This window comes from Heteronotia binoei, chromosome 2, assembly GCF_032191835.1.
Source record: "Heteronotia binoei isolate CCM8104 ecotype False Entrance Well chromosome 2, APGP_CSIRO_Hbin_v1, whole genome shotgun sequence".
NCBI lineage: Eukaryota > Metazoa > Chordata > Lepidosauria > Squamata > Gekkonidae > Heteronotia > Heteronotia binoei.
Genome location: NC_083224.1, coordinates 29,928,541 through 29,944,011, shown reverse-complemented (window position 1 = coordinate 29,944,011; position 15,471 = coordinate 29,928,541). Strand labels below are relative to the sequence as shown.

The window sequence follows — 15,471 nt, the reverse complement described above, 5'->3', positions numbered from 1 at the left end:
TATTAGAAACATCCTGCACTTTTAAGACATGCCAAGAAGGGGGGGGGGGGGGGGGAAGAAACCCAATTAAATCACTCATAGGAACAGATGATTTGAGAAAAGTTGTACTTCTTAAGAACTCAGCAAAGGGCTTTCTGGGAATCCCTTAAGCTTCAGAACTTATCAAGGCATCTGGAACATAATGGAGAGAAGACTGTTCATGTAGGCCAAGGTTTGGAATTCACTGATCAGTTTGAAATTCAAGTACAAGAGAATGTTCCCATTGTAAGCTCAGAACTATCTGAGGGCTGAAAATCGTTAGTCAGCTAGTGAGTGAGATGTCGTTAATTATAGATTTAAAATCTGTCTCCTTCCACTGAAAGAGTTCTTAATATTGCCAGATTTTTTTTCCCACTGTAGTTTCAGGTAGATGGCCCAGAGGTTCGTGATTTATATATTTAACTCTGAGCCTTGCCCCTAGGCAGGGCTTTTTTTATGGTAGAAAAAGCCCAGCAGGAGCTCATTTGCATATTAGGCCACACCCCATGATGTCACCATTGTTTTACACAGGGATTTTTTTGTAGAAAAAGCCCATCACAAACTCATTTCCATATTAGGCCACACCCCCTGACACCAAGTCAGCTGGAACTGTGTTCCTGTGCGTTCCTGCTCAAAGGAAACCCTGCCCCTACGTTTGTGGGAAAATTCCAAAAAATTTAATGGGATATTTAAAATCTGATAACAGAAAATACTAACCAAGATCTTAGGAAATTTTGAGATCAAGGTGTATACTATGGAGTTGCATAGCAAACCACAGAATGGAAAGCTTTGATAAGTGCAAGTAGCAACTAGGGGCTCAGCTGCGCAATAAATGTGACATGACTTGGGTCAGGGGATGTCCTAGCCTGTCTGCTATTGCATGCAACATAGGATAAATGCTGAGGAGCCAGATACAAATATGGCCCTGGAGGAGGAGGGGTTTCAGCTGGGGGTTCACCTGGTTTGGGGACCCCCAACCCACTGGCAGGGAGTGGGCCACCAGGGGGAACTCAGCCCCCAAAGAGCTCTGTGGTAGCAATGACATCACCTGGAAGTGATATCATTGCACTGGGCACATTGCATGGGGGATGCTTTAGCATTTGGTAAACTCTATAGTACCACAGAGTTTTTACCCAAATCCTATAGTGTCCCCGGCATGATGTGCCCAGTGTGATGATGCCACTTCTGGGAGATCTGTGGGAGCAGGGTTCCAAATTTTCAGCATAGCATCTGGTGCCACTCCTCAACTTCCCCCCAGGTTTCAAAAAGATTGGACCAGGGAGTCCAATTCTATGAGCCCCAAAAGAAGGTGCCACTAATCTTCATTATTTCTAAATGGCTCCACCCTCAAAGTCCCTAGATATTTCTTGAGTCAGACCTGGCAACCCTATGTTGACCTCTTGTTGTCTTTAAACTGACATAAACCTGCATCGGACTTCAGCACAAGGGGGGTGGCGAAGCAAAGACAAAACAACACTTAAGATTCTAATAATCCAGAAGGTTGGCATTTGAGAGCAAGTCTGTTTTAGGCCTGCAGGCATTGCACAATGAAAAATGAGCCTTACAAGATAGCTATGGGAAGTACTCAGATCTCGGAAATTAAACAAGGTCAGCCCTGGCTAGCAGCTGGATGGGACAGATGCTGGGCAGGTGCAGGTAATGGCAAAATACCTTTGAATCTATGCTCCCTCTAAGCTGCAGAGTCTTGTGAGCAAAAATTCTATTTCGCCAGCTACTGGCCGTAAAGTTGTGAGCAAAAGATTTGGCTGCTACATAAATTGGGGCCATCCTTCCTAATCTAAGACAAAAATGTGTGAGCCAGAGGCTAAAAAACTGTGAGCTAGCTCGCACTAACTCAGCTTAGAGAGGACACTACTCAGAACGTCTCTTGACTTGAAAATCCTACAAGGTCACTATAAAGCGACTGCAACTTGACGGCACTTTACACATCAGAAGCACTACGGGATGGGTGTGAATTCAGGGGCAAGTTAAGTGTGTCCTAAAGGTCAGGTTGTTTTAAAAATAATTGCTACTGTGAAATATAGATTCCAGTGCCACCTTTAAGAACATCAAAGTTTTATTCAAGGTATGAGCGTTTGTGTACACGCACACATCCTCAGACACATTGAAATGGAAGTTTATATGTAGAGACAGATGTCTGTACATAGGTGAACAGCAAATTGGCATACACCTTAATGAAGATATTTTGACATATGCAAAGGCCAAACATCAATGACAAGTCAGGCTGCCCACCTGGATCTACTGTGAAATATGTACAGGAGGGTGTGCACAGGTATTAGACTTGCAATGCCTGTTCCTCATTACGATCCTTATCTCAGTCAACAGGTTCTTGGTAATCATTCAAGTTTGATATTGATCTGCTAAGGTGCTGTTGCTCACGTTGGCAGCACATATACTAAAACTGGAATGATACAGAGAAGATTAACATGGCTGTTGCTGAATGTCACATCTGTGAGGGAAGTCAACTCGCATTCAGGATTTAATCTTGGATAAAGGTGCAGATCTGCCAGGTATAGCCAAGGCTTGGTTGTACTCTGGGTTCTTCATGAAGCACCAGTTTGGTTTGATGGTCACAGTGGTCCGTTGAATTAACAACATCACCTTCAGGCATTATGAATTCCAGTATTGAATGGTGTTAGGTGTTGGGCATAGGTTTGGGGATTCTGTTGGTGTACTTTCACCCTGCTGCCTAACAGCCACCCCTCCTGAGCTTTCAGAGGCGCTCTCTGTGACATTCTCCTGAGGCAAATCCATTTTAAATAATAACGTCCCCCAACACCACTCCAGGATTTATCTGCCTCCCATCTTCCCCACTACATCAGACATTCCTATGAAAAATAAGGTTCTAATATAAAAACTGAACCTGGATATAATACCAGCCTGGGCCAATAACTGAGGGGTGAGGTAAAATGTCAGAGACAAGATATATATTTATTTCAAAAGAGAGAGTACAAGACTGGGGTGGGGGATGGACTTGTCAGGCAGGCATTATAACTCCTGTGTTACATTCTTCTTCTGCACCTCTCGACAGCGTTCAATATCATTAGTGACAGGACCCACAGAGTTTTCAACCTCCAGGTGGGGCCTAAAGATCTCCTGGAATTACAACTGGCCTCCAACTATTAAAGATCATTTTCCCTGGAGGAAATGGCTGCTTTGAAGGGTGAACTCTATGGCATCATACCCTGCTGAGGGGCCTTCACTCCTCAAACCCTGCCCTTCCAAGGCACCACCTCAAATCTCCAACTAGGGTTACCAAAGCCCCCAGTGGAGGTGGGGGGTCCCCTGAATCTGGCCAATAGAGCAGACTTACCCTCAAAAAGAGCAAAGCCCAACCAACATTGCAGTGATGTGTCTAAATCACTTCTGATGTGACCCAGAAGTGATATCAACATGTTGACGATGTTAGGGCAATATTTTAGTATTTGAGAAAAAAAACTTCTATGGTAGAAGCCAAATTTACCATAGAGTTTTCCCTCAAATTTACCTTAGAGTTTTTGCCCAAATACCAGAGTGTCTCCCCCAATGTCACTGCATGATGATGTCACTTCCAGGTCACATCAGAAGTGCTGTAGAGATGTAACTGCGATGTTGGCTGAGTTTCCCTGCCACTCCTGTTAAGTCCCTCCCATCCCCCACCAGTTGCCAGGAGTGACCTGACAATTCTGTTCCCAACCCAGACCTGACAGCCCTAGTTGTCTGTGATAGGTAGTGGGTAGGGCTGCCAGGTCAGACTCAGAAAATATCTGGGGACTTTGGGGGTGGAACCAGGAGCCTTTGGGGGCATAGCCAGGAGACTTTTCCATTCTCTAAATAAATACATAAAAACACAGCAATGCTGTTCCCCTGAATGCAGTCTTCATTTTCTCATTCTCTTTTTTTGTGCCTATCCTGGCAGATGCACTTCCACTAAATGAAAGTGAAATTTGTCATATCCCCACAAGTTGCCTTGTCAGGCTTTGGAAGCATTTCCAATCATGACTTTTTAAAGGGACATGTGTGCACACACTCACAAAACAGTCAAAATAAACAGAGTTTGCAAGCCCGCACTTTTGTGATCTCACTGGGGCAATTTACTTACACGAGTTGCTGAATGTAACAATCTGCTGTATTTCAACCGGCTTCAGCCAGTTTGATGTAGTGGTTAAGTGTATGGACTCTTATCTGGGAGAACCGGGTTTGATTCCCCACTCCTCCACTTGTACCTGCTGGAATGGCCTTGGGTTAGCCATAGCTATCGCAGGAGTTGTCCTTGAAAGGGCAGCTGCTGTGAGAGCCCTCTCAGCCCCACCAACCTCACAGAGTGTCTGTTGTGGGAGGAGAAGATATAGGAGATTGTAAGCCGCTCTGAGACTCTGATTCAGAGAGAAGGGCGGGGTATAAATCTGCAATTCGTATTCTTCTTCTTCAAACAGGGATAGGAGAGCAGCCTAGGGGGTGCAGTTTTCCACCATCCCATAATCAGGTTCTAGCTAACTCTTTCCTATCCATTTTACTATAGGAATGACTTCCAAAGCAAATGCAAAACAGAGGGATTTTGCTTTCTGCCTTTCTTACAGCTTCACACATTATTGGCTCTGCCTGCTTGCCCCACCAGCTGTCTTTCTGCTGCTGAAATTTAAAGGTACACACATGATCCAAGGTTGCAAGTAGTCTTCTAAAGCTGCCGAAGTTTAAAGGCACATGTTGGATGTTCAGGCAAAGCTTTACCCTTTGCAGGAAAGAGCCTGCAAAATTGGGGGATCCCCGCTCAGACCTGGGGACTGGCAAGCCTATGCTGCAGACCCAGAGCGCTAGTAGGTCTTATGCAATCTGCAACCAGGATACCTGAAAAACTGTCATCTCCAATACGAGCCTGCTTACCAGGTGACAACATCAGCAGCAATCCTGCTCTGTGTGACTCACTGTCTGAGACACAGTGGATGGCTCCCAGAGACAAGGCCTCATCTGTTATGGCACCAGAACTTTGGCACTTCATCCTACCTGAGGCTCACCTTGGACCAAATGGACAATCTTTTAGATCCTTAGTCAATCCATTTTCCATTTTTCTGAGCCTTTGTTTAGTTTTCCATAAGATTTTTCTGAAAACTTCTGATTTTAATCCCTTCATGTTTCCTGCCTGTTTTTTTTATTGAACTTCATTTTTGCTCCTTGATATTTTTTTTTTTAAAAATCCCATTTTATCATCACTATTGCTCGTTTTATTGTGTTTTTAAGGGTCTTTTAAAATAGTTTATGATTATTGCTCCTTTATATAGGTTTTAGTGGTTCTGTTCTTTTTAAAAATGCTGCTTTTTACTTATGTTTTATGGATATTGTTTTTAATTTGAAGTTGTAAGGCACCTCAGGCAGTTTTGTGAAGAAAGGGTAGAATAGAAATGTTCTTAATGAAGAAATGAATGAAACTGATTACCACTCCAACACAGATTACCACTCCACCAAAAGGTGTCATGGTTGTCAGACCTGGATCTGGAAATAGGGTTGCCAAGTCTAATTCAGAAAATATCTGGGGACTTTGGGGGTGGAGCAAGGAGATTTTGGGGCAGAGTCAGACTTTCCCATTTCCAAAAATAATGCATAAAAATACAGCAGTGCAGTGTACCTGAATAGTCATCATTTCCTCATCCCACAATGGCTGCAATTCTAGTAAATGAAAGTGTAAACATACAAAAAGCAGCCAAAATGCACAGAGTTTGTAAGCTCACATTTTTGTGATCTCACTGGGGCTTTACTCACAGGAACTGCTGTTCTTCAGCCTTACACAGGCAAATAAAAGAGAGAGAGGTGGAGTTTTCCTCTATCCCATAAACAGGCTCCTATACAAAGTCTCTGAAAACAATGCAAAACAAACACAGAAAGAGACACACTCTATTACTGCCTCCCCTACAAAGACTTCTGAAAAATACTCTCTCTCTCTCTTTCTCACTGGGTCTGGTTCCTCTGCAACACCATCTGAAAATTACAGGGGCTTGGCTGCTCTTTCTCAAACACCCACCCCCACACTCTTACTCACTCTGAAACGAAAGCAAAACAAATGGAGGCTCTGCTTCTGACCCTTCCCCATGAAGTACTTCCTGCTTCCTGCTCAACTTTAAAGGCACACATACATACAAAAAGGTCCGGCCCCCTCCCAGCCGAGCCAGCTTGCAGGCTATAGGCTGGGGGCCGTTTTTGCATCCCCGGAAGGAGGGAGGGGCAACAATATCACCCGACATACGGGTGTTTTTGCAAGGCGCGGAGTCGGGGCTATATAAGCCCCGGCTCCCGCCTTACTACGCAGTTTGGTTTCGGCTCTCTGGTGAGAGCCACGTCCGTCGGTGCTGCTGCAGGGTTGGGCCTGCAGAGCTTTGGTCGGAGCTTCGGAGGAACAGCGGAACGGCGCAGGCGGCCAGTGCTTCGGCGACGAGGCGCGCTTACGGCGGCTGCTGGAAGTTGCGAGGCGGCTTCGGCCGATCAGCTGTTTGGCGCCTGCGGCGGCTGTTCGGGGCAGAGCGCGGAGCTTCGCGTGGATCAGCTGTGTGGCGGCGAGACGCGCCTGCGGCGGCTGATAAGCGCAGCGAAAAGGGCAGTGGTATCTGTGGGCTCGGAGGGAGGCTGTGAGGGGCCAATTGCTGGGCCGTTTCCACCTCATTGGAATTGTTTTGCACGCCTGTGCGCAGCGGCTCCAGTTAACGGGAGCGGGGGGGTGGCTGGCCATTGTTAGGCGGCCCCTTCTTTGGACGTTTCCTTCCTTGGAGTGAGCCGGTTCCTTTTCGGTGGTGTGCTAGCCCTCTTCCCTCCCCACCCGGGTTTTCCTTTTCCGGGGGCATAGTTGCGGGTCCTTGTGCTGGGGGCCTGGCCTTTCCAAACTCCCCCCCCCTCCTCTCATCATCCTTTCCTTACCCTTGGGTGGGAAGTCCAGGTGGGTGCCTGTCCTGGGTGGTTACGGGTTGCCTGGGTTACCCCACTGACAGGGAGTATATATTCTTCCTAAGTTTAGGTGGGTGGGGCCGAAAGGGGCCTTTGGGTCATTTGTAAGTATCGGCCTGTCTTTTTTTTGTCACTATTAGAGGATGGCACCAAAAAAGGGGCAAGGCAAGTCTAAGGGCAAGCAGCCCGCTCGCCCACCCCGGGGGCGGGGTCAGCAAGGAGCCCCTGCTGATGATCAGGATCAGAGTGAGAGGGTTCGTCTCGCCATTATGAGCCAATTGGATGCCCTTGAGCAGGAACGTGTGGCCAGGGGTGCACCTATTTGGGAGGGCCGTCGTCGTGCCACCGGGCGGTCAGCGCGGCTGACTTTTGAAGCTGAATTGCTCGCAAGGCTGTCTGCTTTACAGGGTGGGCAGTTAGAGCCTGAAGTGCCGCCGGACCCTGACCAAGAGGAGGATCCAGGCGAGGGCCCATCGGGCGTACCATCGGGTGAAGTGGTGCCTGGAAGTGGTGGGGCGCAGCCCCCTGGAGGTTCGGGCGTCCTTTCGAGTGATGGTGGTAAGCCCTTTACTCTGCCTGTGCAAGGTTGGCCTTGGGGCCCCGCCCAGCCAACCCCCCATCTGCTGGGGGCGAGCGGGGTGGGATGGGGGCCCGGGTGGTTAGGTGCCAGTGAACAGTTGGGCCCCGTTCAGCCTTGGGCTTGGGGTTTGCATACACCCAGTTCGCTGTCCGGTGCAGTCCCGCCCCCTATTGGTCAGCAGGTGGGCGCTTTGGCGCCCCCCGCAGCCCCTCCCTCACTGCCCGCACCGGGCTTTTTGCCTTGGGGTGGTCAGCAGGGGGCACAATTGCAGGGGGCATGGCCTGCAGCTCAAGGGGGAGGGTGGTTCTATCCCCCGAATCCCTATGCAACTATCCCCTTTCATGCTCTCCCTTACGGCGACACTTCGCTGCCGTTGGGGGATCATCTGACGGCGGCCACGCGCGAGAAAATCCTCCGTGGGGAGTACGTTGATGTTTTTGGTCTCCTGTTTAGAGAGCTCGAGAAGAAAAGTAAGGACGAGCTCGACGACAGGGACAAGGAAAAGCTAAAGCGCAGGAAGATTGACAGGGCCTGGGCAAATTGGTTGCCCGGCTTCCTGATCTATGCCGGGGTCATCGCAAGGGCTCAGCCGGCTAGGGCGGCTGCCCTCTTTCAATATATAGACATAGTCTACAGGGCTTATACGGACTTCGTTGGGGCAGCCTGGCTGCAGTACGATGAAGCCTTCCGGATGCGGGCCGCCGTCAACCCCGGAATGCCGTGGGACCAAATAAATCAACAGCTGTGGTTGCAGCTGATGGCCCCGGCAAAGCCGAATGCCGAGGATAGGTCTGATAGCGGCCATTTGGTGCAGAGAGCACAGCAACAGCAGACTACCCCAGGTGCCCGCGGGCCAGCCGGTTCAAACCCGGTTGTTGTGCTGGGAGTTCGCTTCCAAGGGGGTCTGTCCCCGGAAGCCCTGTAAATTCCGTCACGAATGTCCGTTGTGTAGTGGGCCCCACGCACTGTCAGCCTGCAGTAGATCAAAGCCTGGACCGGGCGGTAAGCGCCCCGGAGGCGGCGGCGGCCCGCAGCCACCTGGAAAAGGGGCCCAGCCCCATCCGCCTGCTGGCTCTCAGTAGGTTATTGGCTACATACCCGTGCAGGGCCGATGCTAGTTATTTGCGCGACGGTTTTACTCTGGGGTTTCAAATTCCGTACAGGGGGCTCAGGGCCCCCTTTTTAGCCCCCAACCTAAGATCGGTTGTGGGTCTCGAGCAGGTTGTCCGGGATAAAATAGCCAAAGAATGTCAGGAAGGTAGGGTCCTTGGACCCTTCGATACACCGCCGGTGCCTACATTGAGGGTATCCCCGTTGGGGGTGGTGCCCAAGAAGGCAGCGGGTGAGTATCGGATTATCCACCACCTGTCTTATCCTAGGGGGGCGTCGGTGAACGATGCTATTCCTGAGGAACTTTGCACAGTGCGCTATACTTCCTTTGACCAAGCGGTCAAAGTAGTTCGCGACTGCGGGGTGGGGGCGGAGTTGGCGAAATGCGACATTAAGTCTGCTTTTCGCCTCTTGCCTGTCCACCCCGATGACTTTGAGTTATTGGGTTTTTCCTTTGAAGGGAAATTTTATATGGATCGGGCATTGCCGATGGGATGTTCCATTTCCTGTGCAGCGTTCGAGCGATTCAGTTCCTTTTTGGAATGGGCGCTCAGGGTGAGGACGGGGGTTAACGACACGGCACATTACCTGGACGACTACCTTTTCGTCGGTCCAGCTGGATCCGGTCAGTGTGCCAGGTTGTTACACGCCTTTCAGGAGCTGGCCCTCGAACTCGGAGTGCCATTGGCACACGAGAAAACCGAGGGCCCCAGCACGGTCCTCACCTTTTTGGGCATTGAGCTGGATACTCTCCAGCAGACTTCACGTTTACCGGAGAATAAGGTCTCCGACCTTAGGAGCCGGTTGGCCGCCTTGAAGGGGCAGCGTAAAGTTTCCCTGTTAGAACTGCAGCAGGTGGTGGGCCACCTTAACTTTGCTTGCAAAGTGGTGGCCCCTGGCAGGGCCTTTTTGCGACGCTTTTGCGACGCCATGGGCCGGCTGCGCCTTCCCCACCACAGGGTCCGGGTCAACGCTGGAATGAGAGCTGACCTTGAGGTTTGGGAGGAGTTCCTAGAATCCTTCAACGGTGTTTCCTTCTGGAGGGAGGACCTGAAGATTGAAGCCGAGCTTCAGATTTCTTCAGACGCGTCTGGCGCCAGTGGTTTTGGCGTATACTTTAGGGGCCATTGGTGTGCTGAGCAATGGCCTGCTGATTGGTTGGATAGCGGGCTCTGTAGAGACCTCACGTTTTTGGAATTTTTCCCTATCGTGGTGGCCGTTTGCCTGTGGGGGGAGCAGCTTGCCAACCATTCAGTCCTGTTTTGGTGCGATAACATGGCCGTAGTACATGTTATCAATTCCTTGACTTCTAAATCGGTTGCGGTCATGAACCTGGTTAGGTTTTTTACCCTGCGTTGCCTCCGGTTGAATGTTTTATTCCTGGCCAGGCACGTACCAGGTGTATGTAATGGTGTGGCGGATGCTCTGTCTCGCCAACAGATGGAGCGTTTCCGGCAGTTGGCCCCAGAGGCAGATTCATGTCCGGCGGAAATGCCCGCGGAGCTCTGGAGGCTTGGGAAAAGGAAGCCGGTAGGGCCATTCAGTTGGCATTAGCCCCTAGTACAAGGAGGGCATATGCCAGAGTGACCGCTCAGTTTGGTGAGTTCAGGAGGGCGGTTGCCCTCCCGGATTGTTGGCCGATCCCGGATTGTTGGCCGATCATGCAATTTTGCGTGCACCAAAAGGAGAGAGGTTTGGGGTTAAAGACCATAAGGGGACATTTGGCAGCATTGGCCTTTGTAAGCAAGGCCCGCGGCCTCTCGGAGTCCACGGGAGACTTTAGAGTTAAGAAGATGCTGGAGGGCTGGGCACGGGAGCGGGCCCGGCCGGTAGATAACAGACAGCCCATATCCCCGTCAGTCCTCCGCGGTTTGTTTGGGGGTTGGACTAAGGTCTGCTCTTCCCCATTTGAGGCCGCATTGTTTCATGCTGCCTCGCTGTTGGCCTTCTTTGGGGCCCTGCGCGTAAGTGAGCTGGTAGTGCAGTCAAAGGCTGACACTTCTGGGAGGGCGCTCCAGTCCGGAGATGTAAAAATCACCAATAGTCAGCTGGTTCTGACCATTCGCCGGTCCAAGACTGATCAGCAGCAGAGGGGAGCCATCATCACGATCGGCATGTGTGATTTGCAGGAATTATGTCCGGTCAGGGCTGTTCGGCGCTACGCCCAGCTAAGAGGCGAGGCCCACGGTCCTTTTCTTAGGCATGATGATGGCTCCCCTCTTACCAAATATCAGTTTTGGTCGGTCACAAGCAAGGCCCTGGTTCGCTTAGGTCTTACTGGCGTCAAATTTGGGACGCATTCCTTTCGTATTGGGGCGGCCTCCACAGCTGCTGCTATGGGCTACGCGCCCTCTGCCATCCAGCACATCGGCCGATGGCGGTTGGCGGCTTATAAGTCTTATGTTCGCCCCCTGGTCACCTAGCACGTAGGTGGGGGGGGTTGTTTAATATTTGTGCATGTTGCTGACTGTTGTTTGTTTTTCAGGTGCTGTGGCTCGGGGTGAGAGAAGGCGGGTTCTCATCTGCAGGCACAGCATGGTTTTCTGGGCTGCCCATTTCGCCAGACGATCTCCTGTGGGCACCCAGCTCGGTCTCAGTGCATGGGCTACCGTGGAATGGCTGGGTCGTCGGGGGCTGCGCTGGCCCGGGATCATGCTACTGTTGTTTAGGGAGCGAAGGGCGTTGCCTCCTCACATTCTGGTCGTTCACTTGGGTGGGAACGACTTGGGGTTGCTGCGTGGGAAGGCTCTTTCCCAGCAGGCATTGGCTGACCTCCGCGAAATTCGTTGCAGGTGTCCTGGGGTTATATTGGTGTGGTCGGCAATTTTGCCTCGTTTGGTATGGAGGCACGCCATTTCGCCGGGGGGCATTGAACGGGCCAGACGTAAGGCCAATAGGGCCATTCAGAAGGCCATGGAGGAGGGACTAGGAATTTTCCTCCCTCATCCGGCCATACGGGTCAATCAAGGCGACCTGTATCGGCCGGATGGTGTCCATTTATCCGATTTGGGCAACCGGGCCTTTTTAGATGAAATTCGGCAGGGGGTGCGGTTGGCTCTGGGCCACCCGGGGGGCGCTAATGCCTAAGCAGAGGCTTGGCATTGGCGGTGGCTGGATGAGGTTTGGCCACTGGGTTTCCCAGGGGAGCACCTATGGCCTAGCACCGTTGGTGCGGTGGTCTGCAGGAACCGTAGATGGGCTAAACGGCTCAGTACGGTGATGCAGATCACAGGGAGCCTCACCTGGGTGGATCTTTCCATGGGGATCGATGCCAGCCCGGTTGGTGATGGCTGGAGGCCTGGCCGCTCAGTTACAACCCGATTACGGCGGGTTTGTGCTGGGGGCAGGGTGGCTCGCCCTTTGGACAAGGCGGGGTCCAGGTGTTGACCCCAGGGCTTGTCTGGTCTGGTTTTTTCCCCCTGCCAGTTATATTTGTTAATTCTAATAAAGCGGCCCGGTTTAAAACCCAATAATGTGTCTGCCTCTTCATTCCGACTGGGGGGGGCAAGGCATTTTAAAACGGGACCTGTTTGCAGGTTTCTTAATCTACGGGAGATCTAGAGGTACTGGTGACTGTGGGGGCGTGGCTTCCCCGTGCCGGCCAGCTGGCTGGGGGCGGGGGGAAGCCTGTAAAACCGGGGGATTCCCAGTTGGGACCTGGGGATTGGGAAGCCTATCTGGAAAAGACCCAGGTTCAAATCCCCACTCTCCAAGGAAGCTCGCAGGGTGATCTAGGGTCAGTCATGCACCCTCTGCCTAACCTACCTCACATGATTGTACAGGGCTTTTTTCCTGGGGGAACGTGACGGAATGGAATTTCAGAACTTCTTTGTGGAAATAAAATTCTCAAAAAAAAAAATTAAAAGTTCTCAAAAACTGTTTAAAAGTTCATGAGGAGCACCCATATGTTTCTCCTTCATTTCGCTCTTGAGACTTCCAGCACCTCTTTTTCCAGGGGAAAAAAAAAGCCCTGATTGTAGCTCTGTAGATAAAATGGAGATTAGGAGAATGACCAGGGCTTTTTTTGTAGATGGAACTCCTTTGTATATTAGGCCACATACCCCTGATGTAGCCAATCCTCCAAGAGCTTACAGGGCTCTTCTGATGGGGGCCTACTGTAAGCTCTTGGAGGATTGGCTACATCTGGGGTGTGTGGTCTAATATGCAAAGGAGTTCCTGCTACAAAAAAAAGCCTGAGAATGACCAAAAGCCAATCTGGGTGCTCACTGAGGGAAAGAGAAGTAGAAAATAAATAAATACATAAATATTGCTTAAGCCTTCATGAACTTGGAGCCTGTTTTGTCAGATGCATGCAGTTCAATGCTGCACTGCCAGAGATGTCTATAGCCATGGCTACAAAGAGCAAGAGGGCAGGGAGGGGGGAGAAAGAGCCATTGTATCATCATCAGTGATGATACTTATAAATGCTGACATTCTCAACCTCCTGGCCTCCAAATAAAACTTCATAATGAACCCTAACAAGAGTGTTCACCTGTGTCCAACGGACTTAGGGGTATTCTGGGGGAAAAAAAAGAAACAGACAACGTCCTTTCACAGACCGTCACAGTTGCTGAGAGCTTTCAATTCGACAAATAAGCCATCCTCAGGGCCCCCGAATCATTGTCTTATCTTACATAAATGCTTCGCGACATCCTCTCTGACCGCTAGAGAGTCATATTTAGTCCAGTGTCTTTCCCAGGACTCTTCCTGTTATTCCCTTCAAACTGCTTTTCATCACTACTTACTTGGGGGACTGTTTGCACAGAAGACATCTGGCAGAAAGAAAGGCCAAGTTTAGAACTGCCAAAAAAAACCCACCCCAACCGTCTTCACCCTGCTCACGGCTGCTATCCAGACATGATCACGACAGGACTGGTCCACCATGTGCAGTTGTGAATGGGGAGTTTACATTCCACCAATTAATTAGACTCAGGGCATAATCAAACGCAAAGTGACATCAGAACAAAAGGAGCAGACAGCTGCCTTCTAGATTTCTGAGGCAAATTAAGGAGGCCCAAAGCCCACAGAGTTCTCCTCTTCCACGCATCACTGGATATTTTTAACCACTGCCTCTTTCTGAGGTCATCTGGTGCTTCCAAGAGTAGGGGTATTACCAAGTCTTGTTCCTGCTTCTACTAAAGTTGCCAACATCCAAGAGGAACCTGAAGATCTCCAAGAATTACTACTGATCTCCAGGCTACAGAGATCTGTCCCCTTGGAGAAAATGGCTGTTTTGGAGGGTGGACTCTGAGGTCCCTTCTGTCCCCAAACCCTGCCCTTCCCATGATCCACCCCCAAATCTCTAGGAATTCCCCATCCTGGAGTTGGCAACCTTACCTTCTACTTATTTATTCCTTCTGCAGTAACTCACAGCTAGGGCTGCCAGATCCATCTCAGAAAATATGGAAGCAAAGATGTGACAAGCACAACTGAACTCCAAAAGGGAGTTCTGGCCCTCACATTTAAAGAGATCACGCTCTTTTCAAATGCCTTCCCTCCATTGGAAATACTTTTTGAAACCTGGAGGAGAGATTGAGGAGAGGCATCAGATGCTATGCTGAGAATTTGGTGCCTCTTCCTAAAAAAACTCACACACCCAAGAGCCGCATATACCCATGGATCAATTCTCCATTATACCCTATGGAGACTGGTCTCCATTGTTGAATTCACATCTTGAACACACATGAATATGTGAAGCTGCCTTATACTGAATTCAGCCCAGGCCTCAGATTCAGTGGGAGCTCACAGGAGCACAGCTCCTGAACCTTTCTGACAGTTCCACCTCCTCCTTCCCACCTTGTCCATTGAATAGTAGGTGCAGCTGCATAACAATTCCTGGATGAGTTCCACCACCTATTTTTCTACAAAACGACCCCTGATTCAGCCCATTGATCCACCAAGGTCAGTGTTGTCTATCAGACTGGAAGCAGTTCTCCAGGGTCTCAGGTAGGGGTCTTTCACATCACCTTTTCTTTGATCCTTTTATAACTGGAGTTGCTGGGAATTGAACCTGGAACCTTCTGCATGCAAAGCAGATGTTCTACTACTAAGCCACAACCTTTCCCCCTTTGTCAGAGATATTTGCTGGCTGTTGTTGAAAACAATGTTTTAGCCAACATCTCAAATCGAACATGGGTGCTTTGGTCCAAATTAGTTCTTGGGCCCCATGTTTCCTGGTGTAACATCCATTTTACTAGCAAACTAGTAAAAGACTGTGAAGCAAAAGATTCCAATAGTAAATTCTTTCATTTTCAAGCCACTATCTATTAGTTAGACTTTTATCCCACCCTTCCTTGCACAAATTTATTTCCTCTCAGCAAATTTTTTTCCTCATAAAATGTATGCATCTTTCAAAGGCATTTGTGTGATGATAGATCAGTGTTGTAGATACATTATACATGAAAAAGAAAGTGTGTGGTATACATGAAGGCTATATGAATAGTGTATAAAAACCATACACATGTATAAATGAATCGACAAACGTAGGAGCAAGAAGCAGAGACTCAAAACTGATGACAGCAATATAACTGATTATGAAAGAAGACAAAACAGAGAATGCTCATTCGTTCCCTTCACACTCATCTGTCCTTACAGTTTCAATTCTTTTCTTCATGTTAGTCTGCCACATTGCATAAACCTAGAACAGAACTTTTTGCTTTCTTCGTTTGGAAAGCCATAGGATTGCCAAGTCCTTTCGTCGCTGTAGCGGAATGCTGTTCTCATATGCGTGGGGCAATGACGTCACCTGGAAGTGATGTCATTATGCCAGGAACATCGCGCTGGGGACATTGTATCGTGGACACTCTAGGACTCATGATTAAACTCTATGGTGC

General features: G+C 49.6%; 1 non-coding gene across 1 annotated transcript; it reads left to right on the top strand.

The window, feature by feature from the left end:
- Positions 1-2,410: 2,410 nt before the first annotated feature.
- Positions 2,411-2,514, top strand: LOC132567871 (U6 spliceosomal RNA). The gene has a single exon (XR_009555137.1). It is a non-coding gene; the product is annotated as a U6 spliceosomal RNA (small nuclear RNA).
- Positions 2,515-15,471: the final 12,957 nt, after the last annotated feature.